A 14,075-nucleotide genomic window follows, 5' to 3' on the forward strand; every position below is an offset into this window, starting at 1 on the left:
AGCCATTTCAGTTTTTGTTTCTGAGTTCTAGCATCCGCAATTCTTGCCATTTATATTGTTTTTTTATTCTAATGTCTAAGGTTTTTTTAAGAGATTCTTTTTAAGTTTAATGTCACTGAGGGCGTACAGGAGAAACTCAGTGATGGTTAGTTGAGAGGTGGTTACGCAGCAGGGTCGGTCAGATAAATGGATAACTGTCAGGAATGCTAAGAAGGTAATTCAGAAGTTTTTTTTTAGATTAGATTACTTACAGTGTGGAAACAGGCCCTTCGGCCCAACAAGTCCACACCGACCCGCCGAAGCGTAACCCACCCATACCCCTACATTTACCCCTTTTACCTAACACTACGGGCAATTTAGCATGGCCAATTCACCTGACTTGCACATCTTTGGAGTGTGGGAGGAAACCGGAGCACCCGGAGGAAACCCACGCAGACACGGGGAGAACGTGCAAACTCCACACAGTCAGTCGCCTGAGGCGGGATATGAACCCGGGTCTCTGGCGCTGCGAGGCAGCAGTGCTAACCACTGTGCCACCGTGCCGCCCACTTCTCCTGTGGTTCTTCCTTTCTTCAACAGATTTACCGTTCTGGGAACTGTTGAAGGAGGAGAATAGAAGTGGCAGTCAGACCTTGGTCACAAAGAACGAATCTTATGTTAAATGGGGTTTGTCAAAATTAAAAAAGAATAATTGTTATAGGGGACTCTTCTATCAGGGAAAGAGGCTGGAGATTCTGCAGCAGAGCCATGAATCTATGTAGCCTTCTCGGTTCCAGGGTTAAGGACATCTCAAAATGGTTGAAACATAATGCCAAAAGGGAGATTAAGAAGCAGGAGGTTGTTGTACACGTTGGTAAGAGCAACATAGTTAGGGAAAGAGTTAAGGCTTTCCAGAGTGACTATATGAGGTTAGGTATAAGATTTATAAGCAGAACCTCAAAGGTAGCAATCTCTGATTTATTCCTGGTGCCACATTTTAGAAATTCAAAGATAGGACAGATAAATCAATGGCTGATGAGGTGAAGCATTGCGTAACAATTCAGATTTTTGGATCTTTGGGATCTCTTTTGGGGCAGCAAAGACCTGTTCTAAAGGTATGGATTTGATCTGAACTGCAAAGGGGTCACTGTCCTTGTTGGGAGATCTGCAAGTTCTATTTTGGTATCCTTTAAATTAGTAGGTGATTGAGGGGGGCAGGTGTTCTTAAGTAGCACTGAAAATAGAAAGGCAGATGAGGACCATTCTGAATCAAAAAAGAGGGTGACTAGAGGCTTTGGTCAAGAAACTGAAGAAAGCATATGTCAGGTATAGAAAGCAGGGATCAAATGAATCCCTAGAAGACTATAAAGGCAGTAGGAGGGAAATCATAAGGTAAAAAGGGGACATGAGATAGCTTTGGCAAATAGGTATAGGGAGAATCCAAAGGAATTCTACAAATACATTAAGGACAAAGAGGTAACTAGGGAGAGAATAGGGCCCCTGAAAGATCACCAAGGTCACCTATGTGTGGAACTGCAGGAGATGGGGGGAGATACTAAACAAGTACTTTGCATCAGTGTTTAATATGGAGAAGGATATGAAAAATAGAGAATGTGGGGAAATAAATAGTGACATTTTCAAAAATGTCCATATTACTGAGGAGTAGCTGGTGCTGAACGGCTTAAAATGCATTAGCGTGGATAAATCACTGGGACCTGATCAGGTGTAACCTCAAAATCTGTGGGAAGCTAGAGAAGTGATTGCTAGGCCCCTTGTTGAGATATTTGTATCATCGATTGTCACAGCTGAGGTGCCGGAAGACTGGAAGTTGACTAACATTGTGCCGCTATTTATGGAAAGTGATAAGGAAAAGCCAGGGAACGATAGACTGATGAGCCTGACATCAGTGGTGGGCAAGTTGTTGGGGGCAATCCTGAGGGACAGGATTTACATATATTTGGAAAGGCAAGGACTGTTACGGATAGTCAGCTTGGCTTTGTGGTTGTGAAATCACGTCTCACTAATTTGATTTAGTTTTTTGATAAAGTAATGGAGGTTTGATGAGCGAAGAACAGTGTATGTGATCTATATGGACTTCAGTAAGGTGTTTGACAAGGTTCTTCATGGTAGACTGGTTATCAAGTTTAGATCTCATGGAATACAGGGAGAATTAGCTATTTGGTTACAAAACTGGCTCAAAGGTAAAAGGCAGAGGATGGTGGTGGACGGTTGCTTTTCAGACTGGAGGCCTGTGACCAGTGGTGTGTCACAAGGATCAGTGCAGGATCATTTGTCATTTAGACCATAAGACCATAAGACATAGGAGTGGAAGTAAGGCCATTCGGCCCATCGAGTCCACTCCGCCATTCAATCATGGCTGATGCGCATTTCAGCTCCACTTACCAGCGTTCTCCCCGTAGCCCTTAATTCCTCTAGACAACAAGAATCTATCAATCTCGGCCTTGAAGACATTTAGCGTCCCGGCTTCCACTGCACTCCGTGGCAATGAATTCCACAGGCCCACCACTCTCTGGCTGAAGAAATGTCTCCGCATTTCTGTTCTGAAATGACCCCCTCTAATTCTAAGGCTGTGTCCACGGGTCCTAGTCTCCTCGTTTAACTGAAACAATTTCCTAGCATCCAGCTTTTCCAAGCCATGTATTATTTTGTACGCCTCTATTAAGTCTCCCCTTAATCTTCTAAACTCCAACGAATACAATCCCAGTATCCTCAGCCGTTCCTCATATGTTAGACCTGTCATTCCAGGGATCATCCGTGTGAATCTCCGCTGGACACGTTCCAGTGCCAGTATGTCCTTCCTGAGGTGTGGGGACCAAAACTGGACACAGTACTCCAAATGGGGCCTAACCAGAGCTTTATAAAGTCTTAGTAGTACATCTCTGCTTTTATATTCCAACCCTCTTGAGATAAGAGACAACATTGCATTCGCTTTCTTAATCACGGACTCAACCTGCATGTTTACCTTTAGAGAATCCTCGACTAGCACTCCCGGATCCCTTTGTGCTTTGGCTTTATTAATTTTCTCACCATTTAGAAAGTAGTCTATGCTTTTATTCTTTTTGCCAAAGTGCAAGACCTCGCACTTGCTCACGTTAAATTCCATCAGCCATTTCCTGGACCACTCTCCCAACCTGTCGAGATCCTTCTGTAGCCTCCCCACTTCCTCAGTACTACCTGCCTGTCCACCTAACTTCGTATCATCGGCAAACTTTGCTAGAATGCCCCCGGTTCCCTCATCCAAATCATTAATATATAATGCGAACAGCTGTGGCCCAAGCACCGAACCCTGCGGGACACCGCTCGTCACCGGCTGCCATTCTGAAAAAGAACCTTTTATCCCAACTCTCTGCCTTCTGTTAGACAGCCAATCCTCAATCCATCCCAGCAGCTCACCTCGAACACCATGGGCCCTCACCTTGCTCAGCAGCCTCCCGTGTGGCACCTTATCAAAGGCCTTTTGAAAGTCTAGATAGACCACATCCACTGGGTTTCCCTGGTCTAACCTACTTGTTACCTCTTCAAAAAATTCCAACAGGTTTGGCAGGCATGACCTCCCTTTACTAAATCCATGTTGACTTGTTCTAATCCGACCCTGCTCTTCCAAGAATTTAGAAACCTCATCCTTAATGATGGATTCTAGAATTTTACCAACAACCGAGGTTAAGCTGATTGGCCTATAATTTTCCATCTTTTGCCTTGATCCTTTCTTGAACAAGGGGGTTACAACAGCCATCTTCCAATCATCCGGGACCTTTCCTGACTCCAGTGACTCTTGAAAGATCTCAACCAATGCCTCTGCTATTTCCTCAGCCACCTCTCTCAGAACTCTAGGGTGTATCCCATCGGGACCAGGAGATTTATCAATTTTAAGACTTTTTAACTTTTCTAGCACTATCTCTTTCGTAATGGCAACCATACTCAACTCAGCCCCGTGACACCCTTTAATTTTTGGGATACTACTCATGTCTTCCACTGTGAAGACTGACGCAAAGTACTTGTTAAGTTCTCCTGCTATTTCCTTATCTCCCATCACTAGGCTTCCTGCATCAGTTTGAAGTGGCCCAATGTCTACTTTTGCCTGTCGTTTGTTTCTTATGTACTGAAAGAAACTTTTACTATTATTTCTAATATTACTGGCTAGCCTACCTTCATATTTGATCCTCTCCTTTCTTATTACACTCTTTGTTATCCTCTGTTTGCTTTTGTATCCTTCCCAATCTTCTGATTTCCCACTGTTCTTAGCCACTTTATAGGATCTCTCTTTTTCTTTAATACATTTCCTGACTTCCTTTGTCAGCCAAGGTTGTCTAATCCCTCCCCGGTTAATCTTTCTTTTCTTGGGAATGAACCTCTGTACAGTGTCCTCAATTATACCTACAAACTCCTGCCATTTTTGCTCTACTGTCTTCCCGGTTAGCCTCTGCTTCCAGTCTATTTTAGTCAGTTCCTCTCTCATGCCCTCATAATTACCTTTATTCAACTGTAACACCATTACATCCGATTTTGCCTTCTCCCTTTCAAACTCCAGACTGAACTCTATCATATTATGGTCACTACTTCCTAAGGGTTCCCTTACTTTAAGATCTTTTATAGAATCTGGTTCATTGCAAAGCACTAGGTCCAGAATAGCCTGCTCTCTTGTGGGCTCCATGACAAGCTGTTCCAAAAAGCCATCCTGTAAGCATTCCATGAATTCCCTTTCTTTAGATCCACTAACAACATTATTTACCCAGTCCACCTGCATATTGAAGTCTCCCATGATCAATGTAACCTTGCCTTTCTGACATGCCTTCTCTATTTCCCGGTACATGTTGCGTCCCTGGTCCTGACCACTGTTAGGAGGTCTATACACAACTCCAATTATGTTATTTTTGCCTTTGTGGTTCCTCAATTCCACCCACACAGACTCCACATCATCCGACGCTATGTCATTCAATACCATAGATTTAATTTTGTTCTTAACTAACAAGGCAACCCCACCCCCTCTGCCCACCTCTCTGTCTTTTCGATAAGTTGAAAAACCATGGAGGTTTAACTGCCAGTCCTGACCCCCCTGTAACCAAGTCTCTGTGATGCCTACTACATCATAATCATTCACTATTATCTGTGCCATTAGTTCATCGGCTTTGTTATGTATGCTACGAGCATTCAGGTAAAGTGCCTTAATGCTAACTTCCTTATCATTAGAGATGTTGGAAGTCATACGTCCTAAGTTATCCTTGCTTTTTACTGCATTCTCAGTCTGCCTCAATTTTAAATCCGCCTGGAAACATGCTATCCTGCTGCTTATCTTGCCATTTACCTCCATACTTCCTGTCGCTTTCACTTTCCCTTCCCCCCAACTCAGAAGTTTAAAGTCCTACTGACCACCCTATTTATCCTCTTCGCTAGAACATTGGTACCTGATCGGTTCAGGTGGAGATCGTCCCAACGGTACAGATCCCCCCTGTTCCAAAACTGATGCCAATGCCCCATTAAGTGGAATCCCTCTTTCCCACACCAATCCCTTAGCCACGTGTTTACTTGCCTAATTTTCTTGTCCCTATGCCAATTGGCACGTGGCTCGGGCAGTAATCCGGAGATTATGACCCTTGAGGACCTGTGCTTCAATTTCCTGCCTAGTGCTTCATAATGCCCAAACAGGTCCTCCACCCTAGTCTTGCCTATGTTGTTGGTACCAACGTGGACCACAACAACTGGATCCTCCCCCTCCCGCTCCAATATCCTATTGATCAGTGCATCATTTATGTAAATGATGATGTGAACATGGGAAGTATGGTTTGTATGTTTGCAGATGACACCAAATTGGAGGTGTCATGGACAGTGAAGAAGATTATCTCAGAATACAATGGGATCTTGATCAGATGGGCCAATGGGCCAAGGATTGGCAGATGGAGTTTAAATTAGATAAATATGAGGTGCTGCATTTTGGAAAGGCAAATCAGGGCAGGAATTATACACTTAATGGAAAAGTCCTGAGGAGTGTTGCTGAACAAAGAGACCTTGGAGGGCAGGTTCATAGTTCCTTGAAAGTGGAGCCGCAGATAGACAGGATAGTGAAGAAGGCATTTGGTATGCTTGGTTTTATTGATCAGTGCATTAAGTATTGGAGTTGGGAGCTCATTTGCAGCTGTATAGGACATTGGTTAGGTCATTTTTGGAATATTGCATGCACTTCTGGTCTCCCTCCTACAGGAAGGATGTTGTGAAACAAGAAAAGGTTCAGAAAAAATTTAGAAAGGTGCTGCCATAGTTGGAGGGTTTGAGCAGTAGGGAGAGGCTGATAGGCTGGGAGTATTTTCTCTGGAGCCTTGGAGGCTGAGGGTTGACCTAATAGAGGATTATAAAATCATGAGGGGCATGGATAAGGTAAATAGGAAAAGTCTTTTTCTCAGGGTTGGGGAGTCCAAAACTAGAGGGTATGGGTTTAAAGTGAGAGGAGAAAGATAAAAAAAGGGTTCGAACGGGCAACTTTTTCATGCAGAGGGTGGTGCATGTATAGAATGAGCCGCCAGAGGAAGTGGTGGAGGCTGGTACAATTACAACATTTAAAAGGCATCTGAATGTGTACATGAATAGGACGGGTTTAGAGAGATATGGGCCAAATGCTGGCAAATGGGACTAGCTTAATTTTGGACATCTGGTTGGCATGGACCATTTAGATGGAAGGGTCTTTTTCCACTCTGTATGTCTCTATGATTCTATGACTCTTTAACAGGTTAATTAGAAAAGACAGACAAGAGCAAGTCAGAGAACAAGGTAACTCAAAAGAATTAAACTGCATTTTCTTCAATGCAAGGGGTCTTTGAAATAAGGGCATGCATCGGAATATGGGAGTGGGACATCATAGTTATTACAGAAACTTGGCTGAGGGAAGGACAGGATTGGCATCCCGATGTTCTGGGTTTTAAGTGCCTTGGACTAATTAGTGATGTTAGATCACATAGGATTCGGGGGAGCTTGCCATTGGATAAAAATTTGGCTCAAAGGTAGGAGACAGAGGGCAGTGGTGGTGGGTTTGTTTTTGAACTGGAGGCCTGTGACCAGCATTGTTACACAAGGATGGGTACTGGATCCACTTTTGTTTGTCATGTATACAAATGATTTGGATAAGAATTTAGGAGATGTGGTTAGTAAGCTTGCGATGACATCAAAATTTGTGGTAAAGTGGAAAATGAAGAAGGTTATTTAAGGTTCCAAAGAGATCTTGATCACTTGGTCAATGGACCGATGAGTGGCAGATGGAGTTTAATTTTGATAAATGCGAGGTATTGCATTTTGGTAAAATAAACAAGGGTAGGACTTATACAGTTAATGGTAGGGCCCTGGCTCATGTTGTAGAACAGAGAGACCTAGAGTACATAATTCTTTGAAATTTGTGTCACATGTAGACAAGCTGGTTAAGAAGGCGTTTAGCACACTTTCTTTCATTGCTCATACCTTGAATATAAGAGTTGGGACGTCATGTTGAGGTAGTACAGAACATTGATTAGGCCTCTTCTGAAATTCTGTGTCCAGTTCTGGTCGCCCTGTTATAGGATGGATATTATTAAGTTAGAAAGGGTTCAGAAGAGATTTAGCAGGATGTTGTAAGGAATGGAGGGTTTGAGTTATAAAAATAGGCTGGGTAGGCTGGGACTTTTTTCACTGGAACATAAGAGGTTGTAAGGTGACCTTATAGCAGTTTATAAAATCATGAGGGGCCCAGAGAAGATGAATGGCAAAGTCTTTTCCCTGGGGCGGGGGAGTTGAAAACTACGGAGCATTTTTTTAAGGTAAGAGGAGAAAGATTTAAAAAGGACATGAGGGGCAAATGTTTTACACAGACAGTGGTTTGTATGTGGATGCAGGTATAGTTACAACATCTAAAAGACATGTGGATAAGTACGAGAATAGGAAAGATTTGGAGGGATTTGGGCCAACCGCAGTCAGGAGGGACTAGTTTGGTTTGGGAATATGGTTGGTGTGGACTAGTTGGACTGGAGGGTCTGTTTCTATGTTGTATGAATCTATGACTAACTGCAACACTAACTTTTCAATGAACTGCAGAAAATAAAAGCCTACAATGACGACCTTTCTAGCATAGCAATTGGAGAATATGCAAAGGAATCTGACACCAATGTGAATATATACATGCTGATGCGAAAGAGTTTTGGGGAATGGCATGCCCTTCTTGATGAACATCGGAAAAAGTGTAAGTGATTAATCTGTCATGGAGAAAACTCCATGAGCATTGTGATTGTGCTTTGATGATGTGTATAAATCCTTTTCATGAAAGATGGGGTTCAGGAACTACCAAAATGTGCACAACCCAGGATACTGTCAATGTTGGCTTGTCAGAAAAACAGCAGTCAGTCTGTGTACTGTGAATTCCCATCAATACAAAGTATGACTGCTGAGTTTCCAGTTCTCTTCCACTTTAACACATCACTAAGTTCCCTGGCCAACATCTCTGTCTCAGGCTTGCTACAATGCTCCAGCAAAGCTCACTACAAGCTGGAAGAACAGCATCTCATTTTCTGCTTGGGGACCCTGCAGCCCTCCAGACTTAATGTTGAGTTCAATAATTTTAGGGCCTGAACTCTCCTATGTTCTACCATCCAAATTCCACACACCAGGCCTTGTTACCTCATAGTCTACCATTATCCACTATCCATTGTCAGCCACTAACATTTCCATGAACAGCTATTCACCATCCTAGTCAGTTCATTATGCATTCCTTTGTCTGTCCAACTGGTCTTTGCTGTCTCTGGGCTCTATCACCCCCCCCACCATTTATTACTTGCGGCCTACCCCCATCCTATCTTCTGCATATAAACCAATATTTTCCTAGCTAGCATCATTTCTAAGGGAGACTCACCAAACCAAAAAAGCTAACTTTGATTTCTCTTCACTGATGCTGCCAGACATGTTGAGCTTTTCCAACAGCTGCTGTTTTTTTTCACAATATCCGCAGTTTTTATTTCAGCTGCGGAAATATGGGGTAAAACACCCCTGCTACTTTAATGCCAGCAACATAGAAATGATTTACCCTGTGAGGTAATCTATGAAAACTCGAGAGGCCAAGAACTATTTAAAGTAAAAATTAACAACTTTATTTCTTAAAGTTTAACAGAGAATAATTAACTAACAACTATTTCCAACTTATTCCTCTAATCTATCTTTTACTTTCCCTTCTATAATACTAGTCCGATAAAACCCCTGATTAAGATTTACCAAATTTCAAGACCAGCCAGCTGTCAAATCTTGTCTTTCTGTCTTCCTCTGCCTTTTTTTCTTCTTCGGGATTTCTGTTTCACAGGCTACTAATTGATAAAAGTACCTTTTAAGAGAGCTTTTTTTTGGGCAGTCTGCAGATGTTGGAGGCTTGGTAGTTCTCCCTCAACTGTTCAATTTTTCCCAACCTTATATCCCCAAAGTATTGGATTGTGTCATTGGCTTTTAGTATTGTCAATGTACTCAATTCAAACTTGATTGGTGTTTAGTTTTTTTGGGGGTATAATTTATACTGATTGGCCTAATTTTAATTTTGTTTTTTGTCTCCAGGCAACCAGCTACACTAACTGCTGGACCAAATGTTTACATTATATCTTAATTCAGAACACTTGGCACTGTCAGGTAGTTCTGCTAGCTTTTAACTCTCGTAAATGTACAGTACTCCTGACACCTTCATAACACATGGGACACTCGTTTTCTCTGGCGCAAAGGTCAGATTAGATGAAATGGCAGATAGATCAATCTTCGTCTTAAATAAAAGAGAGTTCAACGGCCGTGGAGAATAATTGCCTGAGGCCCAATAACATCATTGTTTTATTTTTGTTTACAGTCAAACAAATAATAAGCAATCAAGTGACAGAGTGCATTGAGGAATCCCGTGGGAGAGAATTGCCCGGATTCACCAATTACAAAACCTTTGAGTCATTGGCTAAGAAGCAGATCATGATGTGGGAGCCTCCCTGTCTCACCATACTGAAAGTGATAGCAGGTAATGTGTATGATCCGTACAGCAGAAGAACGATTCTGCATGTTGTAGAGAAGGATTTGCATTTATATTGTGCAGTTTACAACTCTGGGACACCCTAAAGCATTTCACAATCATAGATACCTTGTTGAAATGTTGTTGCTATTATAATGTAGGACACAAGGCATTCAACTGCACACAGCAAGATCCCACAAACAGTAACAATATCATAGGGACATGTGTTATTACAATATTAAGAGATACATATTGAGCAGGACAGTAGAGGTCATCAAATCCTGTTTAAATGGTCCAGTAACATATTTTATGTTCTTAGAGGTCAGTTAACTCAGCCGGCTGGGCAGGTAGTTTGTGGTGCATGGTGATGCCAACAGTGTGGGTTCAATTTCCACACCAGCTGAGATCACCATGAAGGATTCTCTTTCTCAACCTTTATCCTCATCTGAGACACAGTGGCCCTCAGGTTAAACCACCACCAGTCATACGTCTGTTATGAGAGAGTCGCACTATGTCAACTTCACTTTGCTTCTTGTGTTCCTTGGAGACTTGCTTTGCCATCCCAGCTGCACCTCTGCTGCAGCGCTGTCACGGTACTGACCTCAGGCGACTATCTAGACTATTTGCTCAAGACTCCAGAGTGGGATTTCGAGCTCACAACCTGCTGACTCAAATGAGAGCACCTCCTACTGAGCCATGAATAAAAATGACCCAAGAAGTATGCTTATTTTCGAGCAAGGATTATTTGAAATCTTGAACACACCCTTCTGCTGCATCCAACACAAAACATTTTCAAGATGGAGATCAATTGCTTTTTGTGCAGTCACAGTAATAAAGAATGAGTAAATTGTTCAGAACATCCATAACCTTAATAGATTGTGTACATAATGTACTAAATTGGTAGCAAACGTTTGTTAGTTTCAGTAGACATTTAGCTCAGGTCATGTGCTTTTTACATAAGTTTTAATATCATATGTTCCAACTTTGGATTCTGTATTTGTGAGAAACACAGTTGCTAATAATTAACTTATAAGAATACAGGTCGGTCTCCTATAACGCGCGTTTCAGCAATCCGATTTGGCTGTATTGCAATTGATGAATAGGGGATCAACTTTTTTAAAATGCGAACTCCCATTGGTTATTACGTGACTCCATCCCAGCACTTGGTGGCGCGCTGCACTGAAGACTGGACTCACTTCATCATCATATCATGCAAAACCTGGTCAGTTCCTGCCTTTGAACATGATGCAACATCTGGTCAGTTCTCCCATCAGTGCTCTTCAGAAGATGATGAGCAACTTCACAACTTCTGCACTTCTTGGCAAATATGCTCTCAGGATCTCTTGATCACAAGAAAAATCTTTATCTGATAAGATCATAATTCAGTCACCCAACACGATTCATTGAGACATCATAGTGCTGTCACAAACCATTCTTTCACCTTCTCTTACTGATGTTATGTTAAACATATTGCAGTCATATTTTCTAAATGGGGAGAAAATTCAGAAATTTGATGTGTAAAGAGACCTGGGAGTTCTAGTCCAGGATTCTCTCAAGGTAAACTTGCAAGTTGAGTCAGTGGTTAGGAAGGCAAATGCAATGATGGCATTTATTTTGAAAGGATTTGAATATAAAAGCAGGAATGTACTTCTTAGGCTCTATCAGCTTCTGGTCAGATCACATCTGAAGTATGTGCGGAATTATTGGTCCCATATCTCAGGAATGATGTACTGGCCCTGGAGCATGTTCAGAGGAGGTTCATGAATATGGTCCCAGGAATGAAAAGCTTAACATATGAGGAATGTTTGAGGACTATGAGTCCATACTCGACAGAGTTTAGAAGGATGAGGGATGAATCCAATTGAAACTTGCAGAATACTGAATGGCCTGGATAGAGTAGATGTTGGGAAGGTGTTTCCATTGGTCAGAGAGATGAGGATCCAAGGGCATAATCTTAGAGTAAAGGAAAGCTTTTTTAGAACAGTGGTAAGGAGACCTTCTTCAGCCAGAGAGTGACAAATCTATGGAACCTATTGCCACAGAAAGCTGTGGAGGTCAGGCCATTGAGTATATTTAAGACAGAGATAGATAGGTTTTTGAGTATCAAAGGGATTGAGGGTTATGGAGAGAAAGGGGGAGAATTAGGTTGAGAAACTTATTAGCCATGATTGAATGGCAGAGCAGACTTGATGGGCTGAATGGCCTAATTTCTGCTCCTCATGCTTTATGATCTTGTAAGGGGATTTACTAGAAGCTTCAAAATGGGTCAACAAGACATCCAAACGTTCACAAAACTAGCTGTCCTGCTCCTCAGGGAGGTCTAGGCTGCAATGCAGCTCTCTCCCCATCACTGATAACAGGGTTATAACATACATTTGTTCAGGTCTCCTTTATAACACTGTGGTGGTGTTATCAATCTATCATTAAGACTCGAAGAATTTCCAGTTCAATCTCACCGTCACCTCCAATAATAGCAAGTACTGGAATTTCTTGTATTATTTCATTAAAATCTATGATTTAAACATTTACTTAGACTATGCTATCAGCTGTGTTAGGCTAACTGCTATTTATGTTTGATTTTTACTGATATTTCTGATGGTCCACCCCATCCCTGTTTTTCCTGTAAGTTCCATTATTTCTATTGTGCAATTTTCTATAACGTGAGGTTGCATGAGAACGCAGCTACCACATTATGGAAGAACAGACTGCATCTCTAGCCATGGTGATTTGTTTAAAAACAGCTTTTGAGGTCTAGCTTTAGAATTTGGAGCCATGATGTGGAGGGACTGGGGTGGACAAGGTCAGAACTGAAAATGTGTTGCTGGAACAGCGCAGCAGGTCAGGCAGCATCCAGGGAACAGGAGAATCGACGTTTCGGGCATATGCCCTTCTTCAGGAAAGGCTTCAGGAAGAAGGGCTTATGCCCGAAACGTCGATTCTCCTGTTCCCTGGATGCTGCCTGACCTGCTGCACTGTTCCAGCAACACATTTTCAGTTCTGATCTCCAGCATCTGCAGATCTCACTTTCTCCCCTGGACAAGGTCAGAAGTCACACGACACCAGGTTATAGTCCAACGGGCTTATTTGAAATCACAAGCTTTTGAGTGTCAGGGGGGTCACTTTGCCTGATGAAGGAGCAGCATTCTGAAAGCTTGTGATTTCAAGTAAACCTGATGAAGGGTTTTTGCCCAAAACATTGATTTTCCAGCTCCTCGGATGCTGCCTGACCTGCTGTGCTTTTCCAGCACCACTCTAATCTAAACTCTGGTTTCCAGCATCTGCAGTCCTCACTTTTGCCTATTTCAAATAAACCTGTTGGCTCATAACCTGATGTCGTGTGATTTCTGTGTTTAGAATTAGTGGTGGTTTTATGTACATTGGTACAGAGTACAACTGAATAAGATAAACAAGCTCCAGTTTAGAAGGTCAGAAGAGGCCTTGTTTAAGCTTAAGGGATACATCTGCAGTTTAGAGAGCGTTTTTATTCAGTTTGGAGCGGTACTGTGCAGTCTTTGGAATAGGCTGGCTGTATAGAACAGCACTTCTGAGAAGGACAGGGTATTTTGTGAATTCGATTAACCTGGAGGAAGACATAGTGTTCATCCCAGAACAGAGTGTTTGGACAAAGCCTTGGTGAGGTTATTTAAACATGATTACATTTTAACATATGCATGACTGCTCCTGAAAGAAGTTATATGCAGTTTCAATTTAGGAGTTGAAGTCACAAGTGACTTAAATCTACTGAGGTCTTAGATACAGGGACTCTAGTGTAAGTGCAGGTAATGTAGGAGCAACCATATTTGGGTACTTTCCAAGGTGTGTTTTTTTGAGTAGTATGTTAAAGCTATTTTGCTTCTTTTCACTTTAAGATGCAATATTGTGCGATTAATGGAATTATACTTTTGTGGTGTGTTTAAAAATCTTTGAATTTGTATTATGAATAGATGATTAATGGTTTATTCTATTTATCTTCACTTATTTTGTAATAAGTGTCTACTTTGTTGTTAAAACACAATCTGTAGCATTTCATAGATGTGTTTCAGAAAAGGAAACTTCGTTAAAAACAAAACAAATCATAATATGATCTCTCAAAACCAGC

The 14,075-nt window shown here is 41.9% G+C and overlaps 1 pseudogene across 1 annotated transcript in view; it reads left to right on the top strand.

Moving 5' to 3' along the window:
• Positions 1-14,075, top strand: part of LOC122554843 (interferon-induced GTP-binding protein Mx3-like) — a 48,785-nt pseudogene that overhangs the window by 19,040 nt on the left and 15,670 nt on the right. Inside the window, exons 7-8 of the transcript XR_015758785.1 lie at positions 8,050-8,194; positions 9,827-9,985. The product of XR_015758785.1 is annotated as an interferon-induced GTP-binding protein Mx3-like (transcript). The remainder of the gene's footprint in view (positions 1-8,049; positions 8,195-9,826; positions 9,986-14,075) is intronic.

This window comes from Chiloscyllium plagiosum, unplaced genomic scaffold (assembly GCF_037043375.1).
Source record: "Chiloscyllium plagiosum isolate Xiang-an unplaced genomic scaffold, Cpla_swu_hap1 HiC_scaffold_12, whole genome shotgun sequence".
Lineage (NCBI taxonomy): Eukaryota > Metazoa > Chordata > Chondrichthyes > Orectolobiformes > Hemiscylliidae > Chiloscyllium > Chiloscyllium plagiosum.